This window comes from Balaenoptera musculus, chromosome 12 (assembly GCF_009873245.2).
Source record: "Balaenoptera musculus isolate JJ_BM4_2016_0621 chromosome 12, mBalMus1.pri.v3, whole genome shotgun sequence".
Lineage (NCBI taxonomy): Eukaryota > Metazoa > Chordata > Mammalia > Artiodactyla > Balaenopteridae > Balaenoptera > Balaenoptera musculus.
In genome coordinates, this window is record NC_045796.1 from 41,524,393 (window position 1) to 41,534,147 (window position 9,755).

A 9,755-nucleotide genomic window follows, 5' to 3' on the forward strand; every position below is an offset into this window, starting at 1 on the left:
AGTGTATATATGTCCATGCCACTCTCTCACTTCGTCCCAGCTTACCCTTTCCCCGCCCGTGTCCTCAAGTCCATTCTCTAAGAGATATACTTAGCTCAAGATTCTCTCCTATAACTTTCTGACTCCCTTAAACCCGAACTACAGAAGTCATGGTTGTCATGCCAAATCCATTCCTGATACCACCTGAAGCATGTTAAGTAATTATGGATTAATAAGAGGCAATACTTACTCATATCCCTTGATTTTTAGCACCTCATCTGATTAACCTGAGCTGGAAAAGCTTATCAAAAGTGTGGTAGCTACATAAGACAAGAACATATTCACCGTAGCTTAAAACTGTTTCTTGGCCCCTAGAATCTCAGGTAAGTTCACACAGTTGAAAGGTAATTCTTAATGTGTTACTGCTATTTTATACTAATTTACATCAACAGTCCTGTTATCTTCTACTAACCACCTTCCTTTTGAGGGAATTATACAAACATTAGACTCACATTATCATCAGAAAGACAAAACAAAGAAGACTCAGTGGCCAGGTGACCTTGAAAAATAAATTTCTGTTATCTTGAAAAGCCATTTCCCTGAAGATCCTTATTACATAGCACAAATTTGACACTATTCTGCCTCTTGTTTATAACCTTAATTTTATCAATTAAACAACTGCTGGGCATATAGCAATAACCTACTTAATAATTCATTGAGTAAGTAACTACATTCTTTTTCTCATGAATTTCAAATATGTCTGAATGAGCAATTAATCTAAGAATTTTCAGAAACCCTAAATAAATAAAAAATTGTTAAACTAAGTAAAAATTAACTTATATATTTAACTTTTTTTTAAAATAACACATAGTGCATTCTATTTTCCATATATTGGTATATTAGCTATTCTCCCTCCCCTTCTTTAAAAAAAAGACAAAACACTTCCAGTTTAAAAACCACCCAAAATTTTAAAAAGTATATACTCACATTTTTAACTTTCTTAATGAACACTAACATGCTCATGTGGCAGGAAAGTACGGGAAATCCTTAGAGACCAAAACCGGACAAGAAAGTACAAATGCAAAGCACTAAATGAAGTCTGATGTGCACTGTAGCCTTTTGTCTCTATGATCCTGGGGGCTCAGAGCAGAGGTCTTCAAACCTCAGTGTATGCTTCCAGATTACACTAGGACTTTCTAGTCGATCTGGGCACAGACAGCAGCTTTAAACAAATTATTTTCACATTAACTTCCATCTGTATTTTTTCCTAAAATTCATCTGTCTGAGAATATGCCTGTGGTCAAAGTTGCAGCAGCGTTGCTATTTCTAGTTTCCGCTCCTACCCTTCCTAATATAATTTTCCCACTCCCCCAGCCCCCAAAAAAGTTAAAAATCAAAATTTTAACCCACCTAAATTTTACTGAATTACATTGTCTATGTATAAAAAAATCTGAAGTGGTTAAAAAAGGGAAGATAAAATAAATAGAAGGAAATAAAAGATTCAAAAAACAAACATTTTAAAAGAACAATTCAAAATAATCTTCTCTGCATAGTCTCTGTAATCAAAGAACTGCCTCAGCTGCTTTTTTCGCATGATTTCAAATAGAAGTCATTTTTTGACATATCAAAGTTATATCTTTGATTCCAAAAACATATGTCAGAGATAAGTTAGGTTAAACAATTATTGAAGCTTATAAGAGGGTCATTTTCATTAAATTTTGGCAATAGATTAGTGGACACTGAAAAATACTTATGCGTTATTTATACTTGGATGCTTATCTGCTCACTGTCACTAGCCAACTAATTATATGCCTAATTATTTGTGCATTTCATGTACTTATTTTATATTAATCTACTTGGAATATGTTGAGAATTCTACTGTTAACAACAATAATTAATGCCTCTTTTGTAAGCCCCGAATTTATTGGTAGACCATCTACTCTCTCTTCATTTGCTGTTAATTTCCATTGAAGGCTTGCTTTATTCTAGCAATAAGTCTCATTCATCTATGAGTACATGAATTAATTTTTAAGAGACCTATCCACCTCATTAAGTAATACATTTCCAGTAAAATTTTATTTTTCATGTTTTAATCAATTGTGTACTATTAATAATTATATAGTAATTTAATACAAAGAAACCTTGTTAACATTTAGAGCTTTATAGGAATTGAAAAATCAATTTCAATTTATAAATATAATTAACTTGAGAAATATGATAGAGCCACAAAAAAAGTTCATGCATAAAATATAGCATAATACATTTCTTGTATAGGAAATGCCATGCAAATACGAGTTGATGAAGGAAGGCACCTGGTTGACTGAAAATAATCCAAGGTACTCATGCAGGATTGCTTGGTTCATGAGCTAAGTTGGATTCTTTTCTTTTCTCAGAAGGAGAGGCTATATTAAAAATGAGTTTCCAATGGGACCAGGGGCTTTTCCACCACTAGAGGGGTCTACAATTTAACACTGACCTCAAGGCTTCCAGGTGATGAGCACCTGGTATTCCAAATAGTTTTTGTAAAATGCTGTCATTCAAATCCTGACTTATAGGTGTGCAGGATATTAATGTGACTCTTCACTCATAAGATTGTTCTCACATTTTCCATAGCTTTAAGGGGAAAAATGGAGGAGAATGTCCATCCACTGGAATACAATCCATATTGCATGTCCAGCAGGGCACGCTGCCCTCTCATGGGACAACGGGAGCATAGGGGCTCATGCCTTCTCTGTGGCTGACTTTAGCCTTGCTGGCTTCCCCCAAATAAAATCTGTTGCTAACCTACACCATAGCTTGTAGAATCTTTGTACAACACATGGGGCTACACATGGGACCACGTTAGCATAGAAAACAATGTAAGATTTATGAATGTTGAAACATAACATTACAATATATTTTATGTGGATAATAGTGGGTATTAACTTACTTAGGTTCTATTGAAAACATTTAAAAGAGTGAAGTAACAGTTTTACTCTGAAATTTCAATATTAAAACACGAGACTGTGTATTTCAAAACAATTTAAAATTTAGGTTGAAAAATTTTAGATATCATAGATCTACAACTTATCAAGATTCTTTTAGGGGCTAAGAAAACAATAGTAACTCTTGATGACCAATAATCCAGATATTTAATTTCAACTGATCATGCATGCAAGGCAGGAGGTATGGATATGAGAAGTTTATAAACAGAAACCTGCAGAAAGACAGAAACGATTAAGGACCACACTTTCGTGAAAAGATGAATCAGAACAAACAGGTGCCAAAAAGAAGACTCTAAGGTAACTTGCCTGACTTAGTTTTAATGGTGTGTGTAAAGAGTTTATCTTCTCTTGAATTTGTAACCACAGGCTACCTCTCATGTAATTTTGGGACTGAAATAATGCTACCAATGAAATCCCCAAATCTCCAAGCTGAGTACATTGCTGAAAGTGGTTCCAGGTTGGCGGTACTCTAGACACCCAGCAGAAGCAAACAGAAATACTCTCTAGAGGAGCATACTTTAAAACCAGTCTCAAAGAATTTTCTCTTATAAATCTCTAAGGAATGTGAGCTTCAGTATGAAAACAGTGTGAGATTTACATCATTATAATTGGAGTTTCAGAAAGAGATAAGAAGTATAAGAAGGTGGTAATATCCAAAGAGATAACTCTAAGAATGTTCCAGAATTGACAAGAGGCATCTATTGTCAAATTCAGGAAGCCCAAGATACAAACTTACAGTTACAAAATAAATGAGTCGCGGGTATGAAATGTACAGTGTAGGGAATATAGTCAATAATAATGTAATATCTTTGTGTGGTGACAGATAGTAACTAGACATCATGGTGATCATTTTGTAATGTATAGAAATATCGAATCACTATGTTGTGTCCCATGAACTAACATAGTATTATAGGTCAATTATACTTCAAAAACAAACTCATAGATAAAGAGATCAGATTTTTGGTTATCAGAGGCATGCATGTTATATATGAATGTTAAAGAGAGTAAATCCTAAGAGTTCTTATCACAAGGAAAAAATATTTTTTCTATTTCTTTTATTTTGTATTGATATGAGGTGAGGGATGCTCACTAAACTTATTAATCATTGTATTAATCACTTTATGGTGTATGTAAGTGAAATCATTATGCTGTACACCTTAAACTTATACAGTGCTGTATGTCAATTATATCTCAATAAAAACTGGAAGAAAAAAACACATATCTCAGGAATATACTGTATGGGAAAGTGGGAAAAGAAAGAGATCCTAATAGAAAGCCTTAGATATGAAAAGAAATGGTGAGCAAATAAAATAATAGGGCTGTGACAAATTTAAACACACAGTGGTTGAGTAAAACAATGATCATTTCTGATAAAATAACAATAACATAACACTAACAAAAGGGTTTGTCTTAGGTTAGATTCTCTCATAAAAAGACGCTGGACACAATTTGAGTGCAAATTGTTTGGGAGGCAATCTCAGGAAATGCTGGTAGTTTAATGGGGAACTGAGAAAGGGAAGAATATAAAGCTAATATACAGTTTGAGCAAGTAATTCCTGTGGTAACTGTGGTTCAATCCCTCTGGGGACCTTTGGGAGACTACACAAAGCATGACTCAAAGTCTGTGCACCTGAGGTATAATTTAGATGAAGCATTTATCCAATACTTGGGAGTCACCCTCAACTATTCAGCTGAGTACTGAGGTACATATATATGTGAGGAGAATCTCTGAGGCTGGAGAAAGTACTACCTAAAGGTGATCACAAAGTGGTGGAACTAATGCCTTTTACCACCAGCCAGACAGGAAAAATCCATGATTCACAGGGCATTTAGTAGACTACTAAGAATGGTCTTGACTCAGTACTAGGGAATATACAGTCCTAGACTGAGCACTGCCCTGGTCCCACCCAACAAATCATAAAAGCAAGACCCAGAAGTATCAAGCTTTTTCTAAGAAACTTAACAGCATCTCAGGAACAAATCCCAAGAATATTCACAGGAATACCACATCAGAAAAGGTCAATTTCACATGGTCTACCATGAAAACTTAATTATCTATTACTGCCTCAACAGTGTGACAAATTCAGTGGCTAAAAATGGTTTCTGTGTGTCAGGAATCTGAGCGTGGATTGGCTAGGGACTCTGTTTCAGGATCTTTCACAGGCTAAGAAGTTATCTTGCCAGGTTCTGGTTATATTAAGGCTCAACTAAGAAACAATGGATTTCCAACCTCACATAGTTATTGGCATGATTCAATACAGTACACCTTGCAGGCAAATGTTGAACTGGTTACCTTAGTTCCTCACTGCCTGTTGACCAGACGCTGCCCTCAATTTCTTGCCACATGGGCCTCTATAACATTGCAGTTTGCTTCTTCAAAGCATGCAAGCTAGCAAGGCAATAGAGTCGGCTCGCAAGGTGGATGCTGCAACCTCTCATAACCTAAGTGACATTCTATTGCTTTTTCCATATTCTGTTTGTCAGAAGCTAGTCATATGGCCAGCACACACTCAGTGGGAGGGGAACATGAAAGAATGTGAGTTATGGAGGCAGAGATCTTTGGGAGTCATTTTAAGATCTGCCTAACACACAACCTAGACTTACCAGACATATAAAGGAGTAGGGAAGCATGATCAAACAAGAGGAAAGGAATCAGTCCATCAAAACCAACCCAGAGCAGATGCAGTAGCAGAGAATGACGTTAAAACAGTTATTATAAAGGTATTACATATGTTCAGACATTTAGGTAGAGTGAAGAAAGATATTTAAAAAGAAAAGACCAAATCTAAACTTCAAGAGGAGAAAACTGCAAGGTCTAAGATGAAAAATACACTGAGTGTATCAATGACAGACTAGGCAATGCAAAAGAAAAGTTTAGTTACTTTTAAGACATGACAGTGAGCAGTATCCAGAATGAAGCATAGACACAAAAAATTTTGAAAAAAGTGAATAGAGTACCAGTGAGCTGTGAGACAGAAAAAAAATGGATGGAATTTTTTGAAATGTGACAAAAACTCCATATCCACAGATCTGAGAATCTCAGCAAACTTCAACCAAGCATATGACAATCAAATTGTCAAAAAATAGTAAAGATACTGTATGTACAGAGTAACAAAGATAAATGTGACAACAGATGTCTTGTCAAAATCAAGAAATGCAAGGAAAAGACAGTAGAGCAACATCTTTAAATTACTGAGAGATAAAACCTGTCAATCTTGAATTTTATAACAGAAATTTTTCATAAATTATGGTGGTATAAATATTTTTACAGGTATACAAAATCTGGACTTTCTAATATATATATCTAATAGTAAAATGTATGGCAAAATTGCTGGGAGGAGAGAAAGGCAAGTATAATTTTTGAGATTCTCATACTACATATGAAGTGATATATGATCACTTGAAGGTAGACTGTGGTTAAGATCAAGATGTATGGTATAATCCAGATGTTGGCATATCCAGTCCATCACCTGATTTTACAAATAAAGTTTTATCAAATTACAGTTATACCCATTCTTTACTCACTATCTACAACTTCATTCATGCTATAGCGGCAGAGCTAAGTAGTTACGACAGAGTCTATAGGAGTGGAAAATGAGCATTTATGTACTATCTGGTCCTTTACAGAAAAAGTCTGCGATCACAGCTATAAACACCAAATCAACCACTATAATAAAAAAGCCAAAGAGTTAAAACTGATAAATCAACAGAGGAGATAAATGGAATTATTTAAAATGCACTTATTTAAAGTTAGAAAAATATTAAAAAGGAAACAAAGAACAGATTATGCAAACAGAAAACAAGAACAAGATGATAGACTTAAATATTAAATTAATAATTCTATTAAATGTAAATGTTGTAGACTTATGATTCCAACCAAGGTGGAGTTCCAGAGACCATGTTTAGTTTCCTGCCTGAAACAAACAAAAAATGATCAAAATTCATGAAACAATGGATTGTTAGACACTGGATATTAAACAAAGGGCAAGAAACAAAGGAGGTGAGCCCTATGATTGCTACAGCTTATTGCTTAAGAGAGACTTTCCACGTGCTGGCCCAGGGAAGGAAAACTAAAACAGAGCCTTGTGGGTTCCAGAGCTAAGCATCCCAAGAGACCAAAATGAAAAGAGTTAAGCAGGACAGAGTATTAGCTCCTAGAATTAACTGAGTTTGATAAGGCTGCAGCATCTAAGATCAATTTACAAAGTCAATCATATTTCTATCTTATAGTAATGAGCAATCAGAAATTAAATTAAAAAATACTTATAAGAAATTAAATTAAAAATACTCAGAAATTAAATTAAAAAATACTTAAATTAAAATAATACATATTTTCATACATACAAAATATGAAATATATGGGAATAAATTTGACAAAAGATGTGCAAGGTTTGTTTACTGAAAAGTACAGGCATCACAGAGAGAAATGAAATAAGACCTAAAATAAAGGGAGAGATGCATGCTCAGAAGTCAAAAAACTCAATATTATTAAGATGTTAATTCTCCCACAATTGACCTATAGATTCAATGCAATTCTAATCAAAATTACAGTGAACGTTTTTGAAAAATAAATTGACAAGCTTCTTTTAAATTTTACTTTGAAATGCAGAAGTCATAGATAGCTAACCCAACTTTGAAAAAAACGAAAAATGTTGGAGCACTTAAAAAAAGCTACCTTGGGCTTCCCTGGTGGCGCAGTGGTTGCGAATCTGCCTGCTAATGCAGGAGACACGGGTTCGAGCCCTGGTCTGGGAAGATCCCACATGCCGCGGAACGACTAGGCCCGTGAGCCACAATTACTGAGCCTGTGCGTCTGGAGCCTGTGCTCCGCAACAAGAGAGGCCACGATAGTGAGAGGCCCGCGCACCGCGATGAAGAGTGGCCCCCGCTTGCCGCAACTAGAGGAAGCCCTCGCACAGAAACGAAGACCCAACACAGCCAAAAAAAAAAAATAAATAATAATTAAAAAAAAAAAAAAGCTACCTCATCTCAACAGTTATAAAGCTATGGTAATAAAAATTGTGTGGGTCACATATTATATGAAACTTCAGTGGAACAGGATAGAACTATATATAAAAGTCAGTTGTTTTTTGACAAAGATGTGAAATTGATTCAATGGGAAAGGTAATCCAATCAAATTATTTTGACCTGTGCAAAACAAAAGAAAACTTCCATAATTACCTCATTCACACAAATACAGAAACTGACTCATAATGAATCACAGGACTCTATATAAGATTTTAAAACTACAAAATTTCTAGGAGAAAATACAAGAACAAATCTTAGAAACCTTAGGTTTGGAAAAGATTTCTTAAATATATACCAAAAAGATAGGATTTATAAAAGAAAAATTCAGTAGATTGTTAATCCAAAAAAATTTTTTTTGCTCTTCAAAAGAGACCACTAAAAAAATAAGACAAGCCACAACCTCAAAGAAAATATTTGCAAAACTCATATATGACATAGGATTTGTATCAAGAATATATGAAGAGGTCTTATAATAGAGTAATTAGAAAACAAACACAATAAGAATAAATAGGCACAGAATTTGAGTAGGTATTTCACCAAGGAAATTATATGGAAGGTGCTATGGACTGAATTGTGTCCCCCGCAAAATTCATATGTTGAAGCCTTAACTCCCAGTGTGGCTGTATTTGGAATAAGGAAATAACTAAGGTTAAATTAGATCATAAAATGGAACCCTGATCTATTAGAATTAGTGTTCTTTTTATAAGAGGAGAACAGAGAGCTCACTCCCTCTCTCCCTGCCTTGTGAGGACACAGCAAAAGGTGATTTTCTGCAACCCAAGAAGAGAGCTCTCATTGGACACCAAATCAGTTGGCACCTTGATCTTGGACTTCCCAACTTCCAGAACTAAGAAAAATAAATTCCTGTTGTTTAAGCCACCCGGTCTATGATGTCTTGTTATGACTGCCCAAGCAGACTAAGACAGAGGGAAAATAAGCACAACAAGACATTTTTAACATCATTTGTCATTAAGGAAATAAAAATTAAAACTGCAAGAGATATGAGTACACACACCAAAATGGCTCAAATTAAAAACATTGACCCGACCAAGTGTAAAAAATGTTGTGGAGTAACTAGGACTCTCACGCACTGCTGGTGGGAATATAAAATACCACTTTGGGAAACAGCTTGGAAATTGCCTGAAATGTTAGACATATAATCCAGTCATTCCTCTCTACAATTTACCCAAAAGAAATACAAATGTCTTCCCACAAAGACTGAACCATGAATATTTATAGAAGATTTATTTGTAATAGTAAAAACCTGGAAACAACCCTAATATTCAACAGCTAGAGAACTGATAAACAAATTGTATATTTATACAATGGAATACTACTCAACAATGAAAAGAAATAAACATCTGCAATAGCATGGATGAATCTCAAAATAATTATACTGCATGAAAGAAGGCAGGTAAAAATAACACACATGACAAAAAAGAGTACACATGCATAATTCAATTTATACACAATTCTGGAAAATGCAGATCAGTGTGGATGGGGATAGGAAGCTAGAGGGCAGTAAACAGCCCTTATAAAGTGGTAAAAGGAAAATTTTTGGGGGGGTGATGGGGTGCTGATTTTAGTGATGTACACATATGTTAAAATGTATCAATGTAAATAATTTTAAGTATGTCTAATTTACTATATACCACTTATACATAAAGTTGTAAAAAACAAACTAAAGAAAAAAAGAAAGTTTAAAAATGATGACAAAATCTAAATCTTGATACCACCAAATGACCTTCAATAACATTTAAGAAC

General features: G+C 34.5%; 1 long non-coding RNA gene across 1 annotated transcript; it reads left to right on the forward strand.

The window, feature by feature from the left end:
• The first annotated feature begins 255 nt into the window (after positions 1-255).
• On the forward strand, positions 256-2,757 carry LOC118905443. Its single transcript, XR_005022229.1, has 3 exons — positions 256-362; positions 2,254-2,315; positions 2,593-2,757. It is a non-coding gene; the product is annotated as an uncharacterized LOC118905443 (long non-coding RNA).
• Positions 2,758-9,755: the final 6,998 nt, after the last annotated feature.